This window comes from Diplotaxodon limnothrissa, linkage group LG17 (genome assembly GCF_057381915.1).
Source record: "Diplotaxodon limnothrissa isolate DT_005_m linkage group LG17, D_limnothrissa_male_GT1.1, whole genome shotgun sequence".
NCBI lineage: Eukaryota > Metazoa > Chordata > Actinopteri > Cichliformes > Cichlidae > Diplotaxodon > Diplotaxodon limnothrissa.
Window position 1 is genome coordinate 34,142,359 of NC_140612.1, and position 12,695 is coordinate 34,155,053.

The 12,695-nt window shown below is 39.3% G+C and overlaps 1 protein-coding gene and 1 non-coding gene across 2 annotated transcripts in view; one reads left to right on the plus strand and one right to left on the minus strand.

Annotated features, from left to right (window-relative positions):
• pdzrn4 (PDZ domain containing ring finger 4) overlaps positions 1–12,695 on the minus strand; it is a 47,910-nt gene that overhangs the window by 24,609 nt on the left and 10,606 nt on the right. The gene's annotated exons all lie outside the window — the stretch shown is intronic.
• trnak-cuu (transfer RNA lysine (anticodon CUU)) lies at positions 5,220–5,292 on the plus strand. The gene has a single exon. It is a non-coding gene; the product is annotated as a tRNA-Lys (tRNA).

Here is a 12,695-nt window from a genome sequence, read left to right on the forward strand (position 1 = left end):
GTGGTGCCTAAAAATACGTCTAGTTGGTACTAAGGGGTCTAAAGTATACCAAGAAAATATCCGCCACATCATTACACCACCAGTAGCAGCCTGAAACGCCCATAAAAGGCAAGATGAATCCATGCTTTAATGTTGTTTACACTAAATTCTGATGCTAACATCCAAATCAAGAATCATCAGAACAGGCAACATTTTTCTATTTTCTGTTTTTGTCCAAGTTTCCTGTTTTTAGCTGATAAGGGTGGCACCCAATGTGGAGTTCTGCTGTTTTAGGCGTAGGCATGATGATCTTTTGCGTGGTTATTTAAATAACTGTTACCTTCCTATCAGCTGAAAGTAGTCTGGCCATTCTTCTCTAACACCAACAAGGCATTTTCTCCCTTCCTGTCTTCCTTCAATCACCCTCAATCAGTCACGGCACATGGCCCGAGCCTGGTTTTGCTGTAAGTTTCTTCTTTTTAAAAGGAAGTTTTTCCTTCCCGCTGTCACCAAGTGCTTGCTCATTTGGGGTTTTTCTCTCATGTTATTGTAGTTTTTACCTTACATTACAAAGTGCCTTTTCAGTTGTTATGATTTGATGCTAATTAACAAAAACTGAATTGAATTGAATATCAGTGTTATCCTAGACTTACTTTAGTCCAAGTAAGCTGTCCCTTTCTTTGTCAAGTCTGAAATGTTAAAATTTGCTTTGATATTTTACTTTAATGACTAGAAAGAATTTGGTACTATCAAGCCTCACTTCCAAGCTCTCTGTAATATTTTGCTGCCTTTGATGCAGGCATTTCACACACCATTGCCTATAAAGGGTTACTAGTGGACCATGATGAAGAAATGATTGTTATATGTCTTGAGAGCGGGCTGAAAGTAGCACAGCATCTGGCCTAAAGCATTTAATATTCTCTATATGTCTGGTCACCCTTTAAATGTGTCAAAAGGTTTTATCAGTTAGCCACTAAGATGGTTAAATGTTGTTTCCTCTTTTGAAATCCAATAGGAGAGATAAGAAAAGCCAAGCGATAACAGCAAATGTTTCTATGGGTGAGCTTGGGTCTAGCTGTACTTTTGAATGGTTGTGTTTGCTGCACAGAGATAAGATGGAAAGCACTCAGCCTCACAGCTAAATCTGACAGATATGGTGTCATTGTGAGCAAATGGAAGCCAACACACAGAGAAGACATGCACACACACAATTCCAGCATTACATTAGCTCCAGACAGACTTTAAACAGCACTACGATATGGCTGCTGCAAGCACGTTTGACTGAATAATACCAGCATCTTCTACTGAATAAGTTCACAATGGGCCACGAAACAATAAGCTCCTGAACAGAACCCCCCTCCATTTATTCAACCCTGACCTCATCTGCCCCTGAAGAGATGCAAGCTCAACACCAGCAGTATTTTCTTTTTCTTTCTTTTGCTTTGTTTTGTTTTGTTTTTTTTGATCAGATCATAATCGCAATTTTTGTGAACCTAAGCTGAATGCATGCAAGACTGCTTTTACATTCATGGAAATTGTTATATTGTGATGAATAAGGAAACGCAGGTGGTGTGCCCTGGTAATCTGCCAAATCTCATTTCTCTTTCTTCTTTTGTTGTATTGAGATGATTCGAGAGGGCCCACTGTCAAATGTCTCATTTCAATAATAAAAGTCAATAATAAAACACATGCAATATCTCCTAGTGCTGCAGAAGCAAAGAAGCTCATGGTTTCATACATTTGAGTGACAGGCTGTTCAACTGGTGAGCTATATGCTCGGCCAACTGAATAAGATGTGATGCATGTATGACAAGCAGCCAGGGAAAACTAGGAGAACAAATCTGAGTGGGATTAAATAAAGCTTTATTTGAATCAGCCTTTCTAAAGCCTTGATTTATATTATCATCTAAAGGTTTACATTATATAGACTTGTTTCACAAAGCCTCAGATACATAGATTGGATAGAAACAACCTTAGACCACTTACTGGTTTCGCTATTTTAATCTGTTGAAATCAGATGTTACAAGCGCATTTTACTGAGAAACTCGGCATCCCTGCACGCTCGTACAGCTTTTCAGTCAAGTCCACTGCTTATGCACCCTAACCCTTTTAATCCAATTTTATTTATGTAGGGCCAAATCAAAACGACAGTAACCTCAAAGCACTTTATATTTTGAAGACCAACAATCTGGGGATGAACTGTCACTTGTGGGAAAGTAGGATGGAAAAAACCCATTTAAACAGGAAGAAACGTCTGTCAGAACCAGGCTCGGAAGGGGCAGCCATTTGCTGCAACTGGTTGGGATTGAATGGTTAATGAATTGAAAAAGAAATTCCATGCTGTATTAAATAAGATCTCGTTCAAGAAGAGTTTACTAAGCACATGGAGCTTTTTCCAGTCAAGCCACATCCATCTTTTATATACAGGCTATGGTTAGTTATCCCTGTAAAGCCTGAACCATGAAATAATTGCCTGTAAATTCAAATTTTGGGAAGCTGGTATCTTTACTTTAATTTAATTGCAATCATAATTAATGATTGTAGCAATACATGTGTCTGTATGCATACATCGGATTTTTCAGGAATAGAAAAATTCACATAAATAATGTAGAGGACTCAAAAATGTATGTATGAGATATGATACACTTGGAGGTTTAGCCTGGAAGTGAACCTGTTAACAGTTAACTGCATTTAGCTGTAGAATTTGTAAACTGCTTCAGGTTTTAATTTGGTTAAACTAGAACACAATTCTTACAATGATTAATATCAGTTTAAAAATGGAGATTGTGATTTGCTGTTCACGATTCTCCTTGACAGACATGGTTAATACAACACTGCTTTCTTGCCTGACTATAAGACATACTATCTTCTCTCAAATTCAAAACCAATCGCAAGCGATCTTTTGTTGATCAAGTGATCTTCAGTTTTTTCAAAGCGTGAGTGCCTTTTTATGTGATATGAAAAACCAAGCAGTTGAGCTTTAAATGGTCAAGTTTAGTTTCCTTGAAACTTTTAAAGTGCCCTGAAGTAAGAAAAGAAAAAACACAGCATGCAAAAGCTGCCACTTTAAAGCCATTAGAGAATCTGTATAGCTTTTAGACGTGACAGAGCGGCTTAAGTTCAAATGCACCCCGGTCACAGCCAACTTCAAGCCGAGTGCGATGACTCTCTGAAGTAGATGAGTTTTACTGTGATTATTTTTAACCTATTTTTAATTAGAGAATATTGTCTGAGCACGTAGCTCTTTTGTTAGCAAAATAAATGTAAGAGAGGAAGTCCCTGTGCGTTTGTGTGTCTGTCCTTCACCATGCACTGTTCATGCAATCTACTTCACACTTGGTAAGTGTGCTGGCGAGGGTGAAGGCGTTTGGATGAGTGGTCCTCATATTTTGGCTCCAAGGTATTTTCTGTTTCTCTGTCACAGCAGGAATTTTTTCAGTGATCTTAGCCTTTGTGGTCAGGTAATGAAAGCAGGCTCACACTTTCTCACTGAGTGACTGCAGAGTGTGTTAAAGTCAAACTTATCACCCAACTATCAACTGTTCCACCATCTTTATTATCATTAATTCAGTCTAAGCAACTAACAAAAGGAAACTTTATGTTTGATTGTTTAGAAATGGCAAGCATGTTTTTAATGGCTTACTCCTATCAACTCAGGCCAATTGTTTTGGCTTGTGACCAACTGTAGCAGCTGGGGATGCGCTCAAGGGCACCTTAACATGCTTATAGTCACCTTAATAGCTGTCCATGGAGAGATGAATGTGTATTGTTGCACTGATCCAAACCAGAAACAATTCAGGTTTGAAACATTTAGAGCACGGCCTCTTTTCAGAAGGAGAAGCTCAGGATAAATCAGATTCTTTAAAAAAAACTTACTTACTTTGTTTATTGTCCCGGTGCTTTTTTTTTTTTTTTTTTTTTTTTAGATGGGCTTGTTCGTCTTTTCCAATCAGAAACTGTTCACTATGCATTGTACCGCTCTGCTGTTTTACATTTCTGTATCACACCAATTAATCAAAGTGACAAGGTATTTAATGAGAGGCAATTAGAGTGTTAACCAAAATGCAAATCAGATGGGGAGGCAGACCGGGAAGGGGGCGGGGGGCATTTTGTGTGTGTGTGTGATAAGCTAAGAGTTCACTAAATGCTTTTATTAGGACCCTTACTTGTCGAACTGAGTCAAGCAATTCCCACTTGGACTTGTCTGCACCTGCGATCGCATCCGTGTCCTGTGAGTGTGCGTTCAAGTTGTTACAAGTGTCCTTCAGTGATTTTTTTTTCTATGTTGGCTCCTGCATAACAGGCGAAAACAACCAATTAGTTCTGCTCGAGGAAGATGGCATGACAACATGAAAAACAGATTAAAAAGCTGCTGTGGGGACGGATGTTAAGTAGCTCGCTCAGGTCACTCCCTTCCACATCACAGTGCCTGTGCGCTGAAGATTAGACTGTGTTTCCTCAAGGAAACACTCTTCACAACGCTGGCTTGTTGCTGCTGGAGCTTAGCCTCACAGGGAGCAAATGGTGGAAATGTTGCTACAGTGGAGTGTCCTTTAAATGGTCTGAAACTACAGAAGTTGGCGTTTTCCGTGTGTCTCTGTTTAATGATAATCGCTGAAAGTAACAGGCTGTTTTTTTGTCCTTCAACTACTTATCCTGCACTGAAAACCCTTCAACGTGGGTCATGGTCACCTCTCAAGTGTGCTTAAACAAGATGTCGTTTTCTGCTCTGAAGATATGCTGTCATGTTTGTTTGGACAGTTAAAAGACAGTTTCTTATTTTTCCTTTTCTGTTCCAAGTTTTTTTTTCTTTTTTAAATGCATTGATTAGCATTTTTAAACATTAAGAAGCCAGTAAGGATCAAAACTCAGCACATATCTGAGTTTGTAGACTTCACAAACTGTGGTAATATTTATTTTGTGAAAAACTATACAATCTAGGAATCCTTCAACCATATCTTGATGACTTAACCTTTGATTACAATCTGTTGTGGACACTGGCAAGGACAACTGGAGACATGAAGGATGTTGTAGTTAATCCTGGTGTATATCTGCTGCCTGGGGCACTTGCACAGTTGTAAGGGTATAATGTAAAGTCTCCGCAGACAAGTCTGCACACTCAGAAAAACTGATGGGCACAGGGATGTCTGCACAGACCTTCCCTCTCACAAATTTACATCACTTGGAGCCATGTGGATCTTAGTGCGCTTGGAAAGTGTTGGTAATGGTTTGCAGGTGTAGCCTGGCTAGCTCAGTCGATAGAGCATGAGACTCTTAATCTCCGGGTCGTGGGTTCGATCCCCACGTTGGGGGAAGCTGTTTTAAGTACAGAAGATAGAGTTTGGTCCATCTTTCCCTTGTAATCTCAAAAAAACCATTTAGTTCACTGCTGCGAATTCTTTACGTAACTTCCTCAGAGATTCTCCAAAGTATTCTTTTTCTGATGGTTTTGTTTTTGCATTTCCACCTTCTCTTGACAGGATCTTTTTCTGCTCTAAAGTCTGCTCCAATAAGATTGGTTAATTCAGCTCAGTTGACAAACAGAAACCAAGAATCTTAAGCTACATCCAAACTGGAAGCATTTCACAGTGATGTGGTGACCATAGGAAGTGAATGACATTCTGCGAAGCGTAATTTAAGGTTCCGTAAATGTGTCCGCTCCCGTATACATTTTCATTTGGCCATTGAGCAGAGTGGGGTTTTCACCAAGTACACCTCCCATATGCATCTGCTGAATGCTGATTGGTTGATAAATGGGCAAGTATAGGACAAGGAGCATGAGTGGAGTTCACTGGGAACGGGGAGAAGCATCAAAACAAACAGTAAATAAATATGGCACAAAAAGCAGAGACATGAGCTGCAGTCTACACTTTTCTTCGTTTTTTCTGTAGCAAAAATTCTGTCTCCCTCCCTTCAACGCCAGCTGATCATGGCTGCCCCTCCCTGAGCCTGGTTCTGTTGGAGGTTTCTTCCTGTTAAAAGGGAGTTTTTCCTTCCCACTGTCGCTAACTGCTTGCTCATAGGGGGTCATATGATTGGAGTTTTCTCTGTAGGTAGAGTGCGTTTCCTGCTGAACAGACAAATTAGGCTTTAAGGCAACTATAGGCAAAAAAGCGCAGGCAACAGGAAGTGAGCGGGGCTTAAGATAAACTTTTCTCTACTTCCAGGTGATCGACTGACGTGACTACCAATGATTGTGAAGAATAGCATATGACCTTGTAGTAAACACATTAGAAGGTTACCTTGGCAACTGAAACATAGACTGTCCGCAAGCGACAAGCCGTCAACTTCAAAGAGAAGAGGAAATCGCTTCCAGTGTGTTAGTAGCTTTATCCTCGCATACAGATTTTACATATACAGATACATTTTGAAGGATAGGGTGTTACCTTTTTCAAATATGCATCTCATCAGTGCACGCTAAATTAGTTTTTAAAGGTGTTGAATACCTTTGTGATTTACTGTCATTTAGAGAGGATTTCAAGTTTAATGCTGCTCACAAAAAAAAAACAAAAAACAAAAAAATAACAGGGTCACAAATCTGTCAACATGAGCATTAGCGGACATCTTTTTACAGCCCCACTGTCACGAATAGCACTTGACCACTGACGAGCAGCTATGGAGGATGAATATAAAGAAATAGTTCAGAAAATCCACTTACAAAAGGATTGTGTTTATATCATATTCAGCTTTAAGAAAAAAATCCTACAAACTTTTGTCATCAGTCGTCTCGTACACAATTTGTATGGTACTCTATATTCTTTTGATTGTACTTGTTGATGGTTTCACACAATTTCTCCCTACTGTTAATACAATACTGACAGCAGTTGTTTGCTTCTGTTTTATTTATAATGGCTGATATGATATAATCAGTACTTTTATTTGTTAAATTCTTTTCAGTGGACTGATTTTCTTTATCTTGTAGTCTAGGTATTTTTTCCGTCTTTTTGTCGACATATAACCCATTTCAATTTGATTTAAAAGGTTAAAAATAGATTCTATATAGCCGAAGTTGCTATAAACAGATGCCGCATATCTCTGTGTTTCTGTTTTTGTTCTTTTTTCGAGTATTTCAAGGGTTTTCTCCTCTCTCGCTCCACACGTCTATCTTTTCCTACCCCGGTGTACCAACACCAGCAGTAAAACATGCACGCAGACATCAGAGAGTGTTGACTTGTGACTGTCATCCCAAGCAGCAGTTTTCTGATGTAAGTGGGGGGAAATCAGAGGTTATCATCTGTCAGGGAATGCATTAAGAACCATCTCATTTCCTGCTCTTTGTACCACTTCTATATGCAAGACGGGCTTCCTTTCAATTAGGCTTCATGAATACAGATCCTTCTTACTGGTTCAGCCTTAGAATGAAACATGATTTGCCTTATTTTGTGCGTTTTGGGGGAAAAAATATTTTATTCATAAGACAGAGTGTGAGCTACAGTTTCAAAAAACAGCCTCCTGCTGTATCATCCCTGAGACAATCCAAGCTATTTCAGCTTCAATTAAAAGATACTTTCATTCAGTTTCTACCTGATGATTAAAAAAAGCTAGTGGCAAGAGTCAAGAGGTTTGCTTCTTATTCAGCACCTACTCTAACCTGGCAGTTTGCTTTATTTTCTCTCATAAAATGACTAATGCCTTCTAGATGGTGGGCTCATACATCATGGCAGGGCCAATGTGTCTGTGTTTAACTAATAGGCTCTGTGTCCTCAAGCAGCCAGGGATGGCACGGGTTATTACAAACTGCATCAACAAGACATTCATTACCCTCAACATCCTAGCAACCAAATCACAATTACCACGATCCAAGAGTGAGCATCCAACCCCACTGCCACGCTCCTATTCCCCGCACACCATGTCGCCAATGCATAAATTAGCCTCCTTTTGTCACACTGGGGGGTTGCCGGGTTGAGAATTAGCTCTGTTTGTTTTGCTCGTGATGAGATGGGATGCGCTGATGATGGATGACTGCAAAACTTCTTTACTGACAAATCAATAAATGCGGTGTGAATCCTTTTCACTCGTGCATCTGTACATATGAATGTGTCTGGGTGCCTGGAGAATAAGTGAATAGTTTCATGTGTGCATTTCACGCGTGTGTGTTTATAGCAGATAGCTGTTCTGACTGGCTAATGTACTCGGGGCTGCACTGTAGCAGGACTCTATTGTTGCTCTGAGTCCTCCCCACAGCCATTAGATCGCCATTAATCTCTCATCTGCCATTAAAACAACAGCCAGCGAGCCGAGCTTAACAATAGAGCGCCCCTTCCTCCAGCCCCTTGATACGTACTAGCAATGAGTTTGAATTAGGCTCTCGGGGTCACCGATTAGACCCTAATAATTCATCCAGACGGTTGAGTTCACAAAGAGGTTACATGTAACACTTCTGTATGAGAAAATGTAACAACACTCCTGTATGTGCATAATTTTGAAATTTAGAAAAGGTTGAGTCTGGATTTCACTTAGTTACTAAATACCATGCAAACCCAGCCACATTTTGAAGATTTTGAAGGAAACGAGGAAGATCACAGAAAAGGTTTGTGGATGTAGTGAAGGAGGACAAGCAGAGGGGTTGGTGAGACAAAACAAGATGCAGGGGCTAGGGTGAGATGCTGGCAGATGATCTGCTGGAGCAACCCATGAAAGAAGCAGCTGGAAAGAAGAAGATGGCCTCGTTTTCTTGCACAATTTTATCCTTGAAAGCCCTTTTCAAATAGCAAAACAAGTCATCAGATTACAGCATTTCTACTTTAATATTTATGGCATTAATCATAAACCAGGCAAATCATTTCTCCTAAACCAATGTCGACTCATTTCTTCTATAAACTGAACAATAACCACTGTTTTTGTTATGATTCTCACTTTTACTAGGGAAACTAGTAAATATTAAGTCTTCTAAGTATTATGAGTGTTATTATTTTTTTTTAAGGATTAAAGGATGTAATGTATAGTATTCAAAAAATGATGTGGGATAAGAAATAATTAGAACTTGTCCAGCCTCATACCTTTAAGTGTGGCCACGTTCCATTCGAGGACCCTTTTGTTTTTATTGTCTTGTGTGTACTCAACCCCATAGCTATGGGTTAGCCATACAGAAACATTGTTAGGGTTTTAACAGGTTCAAGGAACTGACACCATATTCATTATCAGCTAAGAGACACAGAGAAATCCAAGGCTGACTGTGACATCTGTCGGAAATTAGCCTCTTGTTGAACTGAAGCAAGTAGTGACAAACATCTACCCAACTAACATAGATTTTTCTGCAGGATTTTGCAGAAGAAAATATCAACATCATTTGTTAATTGATTGGCGATTAACAACAAGATATTTAATATTTGTTTTGCCATGACGTTTGTGATGTATGTATGTTTAAATAAAATATGAGATGTTCAGGAAGTAGGCATCATTACTGAAGCAGACTTGCTGTGAGTCTTAGTTATTCACATGGGCAAAAATGTGGTTGAAGGCAAAAAAAAAAAAAAAAAAAGCCCAAAAAGAAGGAAGCTGGATGCAGAGGGCATAATTAGCAAAAGTGTTAAAGCTTGGGAAGTAAAAACATTTTACTGGGGAGCAGTAAAAATCAAAGATTTATGTGCTGCTTTTTGCATAAAATTAAGTCTTTTTCTTTCCTCTAAAGAAGCCTAGAGTGTGAACTTGACATTTTCCCTCCTCCTACCGAATTTTAGCCTATTTCATTTTAAAGTGATGCATGTTTATGCACACTGGAAGCACCTAACACATTAGCATTATTCATCACATGAAGCTCGCTCGGTCCGCCCTTTGGTGGGGAAGAAAAACGACTTCACACTTCACTAGCTGTGAGCGGGCGAGAAGAGCTCCTTCCAGCAATGAAAAATACTTCCATCCAAAAGCATGGCTGGTTAGTTAAGTGAGAGACGCACTGTGGTGCAATTTACCCCTCATTCGACCCAGCTTAATCAAGGCTTAAACTGTATTCACCATTTCAGGCAGTAGAGTGTACGTCTGCAATATGACTGAGTGAATATCTAATCACGTTTGCCACCAACATAATATAAGGCGGATGATGATTAGTGGCCGGGGCTGTGCCGAATTTCAAACTGACTCGCTAAATCAGATCATTGTTTCTCAAAATGTGTTGCATATCTGATTCATATGAGTTTCTAAATAACAAGGCAGTGAAGCATGTTGTAACAATGATGGCTCACTGAGTAAGAACACATTCGCTCATCTTTTTGCTCCATGTTGTTTATCTCTCCTCACAAGAACGGCTAAATGATCTATGACCTGGCCTGAAAAGGGCTTGCTGTAGCTGTGTGAAATATTATATTTGTTTCAAAGGTACAAAAGCAGTTGTTTGAACAATGCAGCTCTTGGCACAAACTGGGTTGCTTTGTGTTATTTTTCCTACAGAGAGTGAAAAATGTTTTTTAAGGCCGCTCTCCCCAACAAGGGGTCTGTTGTGAAAGCTGTTATTACTTATAGGGTTGCTTTCTAGTATCCTGCATGAAGAAGTGCATCCACAACATGAGCCTTGATCATCAGCTTTAGAGGAGCTGAACTAAACACACTGGAAACACAGTTCCTTTAACCTAATGCTAAAATTCATGCATATGTTGTCTCTAAGTGGTTAAACGGTGGCTAATGCTCGGATGAAATTAAGCACTAGGACAGCCTCTATCATGATGAGCGTCCTGGTGTAAAAATCCAAAATTGATGCCTTCCTTCTCCAGCACGCTGGATTGGAACCTTTGGTGGCCTATTTCCGGCCTGTGGCCCATACGTTTGACACCCCTGGTGTAGTTTGTGGACCTATACAGTACTGTGAAAAAAGCTTGACTCACCTTTCACTTTCTTGTATTTTTTCCTTTCAAAAAGAACAATTTTATTGGAATTTTTAAACTGGTCTTTCATTGACTTCAGCTTTTTCACTGATTTTCAGTCCAGTCCTTGTACTTGACCATTTTCAAAAGGCTTTTTGTTTGTTAAGCCACTTAATGCTGATCTATGAATAAGAGATGAATTAGTGTTGTGTCTATAATGAACAACTTAACAAAAAAAAACAACCCAGTTTTCTGTGTATCTTTAGATCTTTAGACACCTTGTCATTAGAAGCCTGCTGCAAAAACACCAGTTGTTCACATTTCTTTTGTTAAATCTATAAAAAATGCTAACGCTAACACAGTTTGACAGCGTAAAATAGTATTTCTGTACTAGCAAGGTGCCAAAGAGCTATTAGCTATTAGCATGCATATTTCGACATGCTGTGTACTTAAAAAAAATTAGAAAACACTGTGATGCTACATTTCTCCAAGGGGTAGTGGGGAACTTGTCAATATTGATGGAATTAGGAAGATAAGTACCATCAGACTACAATTCACCATGTCATACCACCTGGAAAGCATCTGATTCATGAAGGCTTCAGTTTCCAGCATGACAGTGATCTCAATGCAATAAAAGCATCATGGATAGAAAAGCACACAATGCAACTCACTTTCAGGGTGGATGTAGTAAGGAGGTAGAACAGATCATCTGCAATTTGCAAGGCTGGTGGTTCAATTCCTGCCTGCTCCAGTTTGCATGCCAAATATACTCGGGTGGTGAACACTAACCCCAAGTTTCTCCTCAATGCATCCATTGGAGTGTAAAACTTATGAAGCACTGAATAAAATGCTCGTGTAAATGAGGCATTTTGTATAAAGCATTTTGAGGGCTCAGGAAGAGTAGAAAGGTGCTATATATAAAAACCAGCGTTTATCATTTACCATTTATCAATCATAGATTCATTTGAAGAAGACAGCTGCCTAAGAGAACTCGGGCTGTGTTGAAGAAACGAGGTGGTCATACCAAATATTGACTTTCAAATTTATTAGAACTGTTTAAATTTTGTTTTGGCCTTATATAATGTATCTTCATTTTTCCTGGTGTATTTGTACAACTATATCCCACCCCCTCAAGTACAATATGAAGAAATGAGGGGTGGCTCAAGACTTTTCCACAGTGCTGTATTTTTCCAAAAATAATCAACATCTTTTCAAAGATCTTGGTAACATCCTTTTACAAGACAGTCTCTACTTAAGTTTATTTACTCTCAATGACAATAAAAACAAGCTTTCAACTGATTAAGACCAAGTGATACGACTGAAAGATCCGGAGTTAACAGTCAAGTGGGCTTTGGGTGCCTAGTCATGCCTAGCTATCACAGTTTCTACAGGTACAAGTTTCTGTTTCATATCACTGGACGTCTTGGGAAAAAGGTCATTTTTTCACACTGATTTGGTGTTAGGGTGAAGCTTGGAATAAGGTTGGGGTTAGACACAGCTGGGGTTGTTGAGGTTAAGCTAAGACGCTAGGGAATACATTACACTGATCAGTGCCCTCACAAAGATAGACACACACCAGTGTGGCAGTTTTATCAAATAGGGATTCCTGTCTCTTCACAAATTTTCCAAAAGAAGGATTTCTAGTCTTACGCTTATCAAAGTCCAGACCATAAACGCGGGCGGGTGTGTAAACATACGTATAAGTCTTTTTTTACTTTGGGCATTTGTTAATTTTTCATGAAGACACTTGCAAGCACAGAGAAACGTCAGATCGTAACATCCTCAGGTTTCTATCTGTCATTGCAATAACAGCAGATGTAGTGAACTGTTTTTCACTTTTTTCACAAGCCTTTAACTGTACAGAGAGTTGGTTTGTATTACAGCACAAAAGCTGGTGAGACTGGTTGACATGCATTCCCT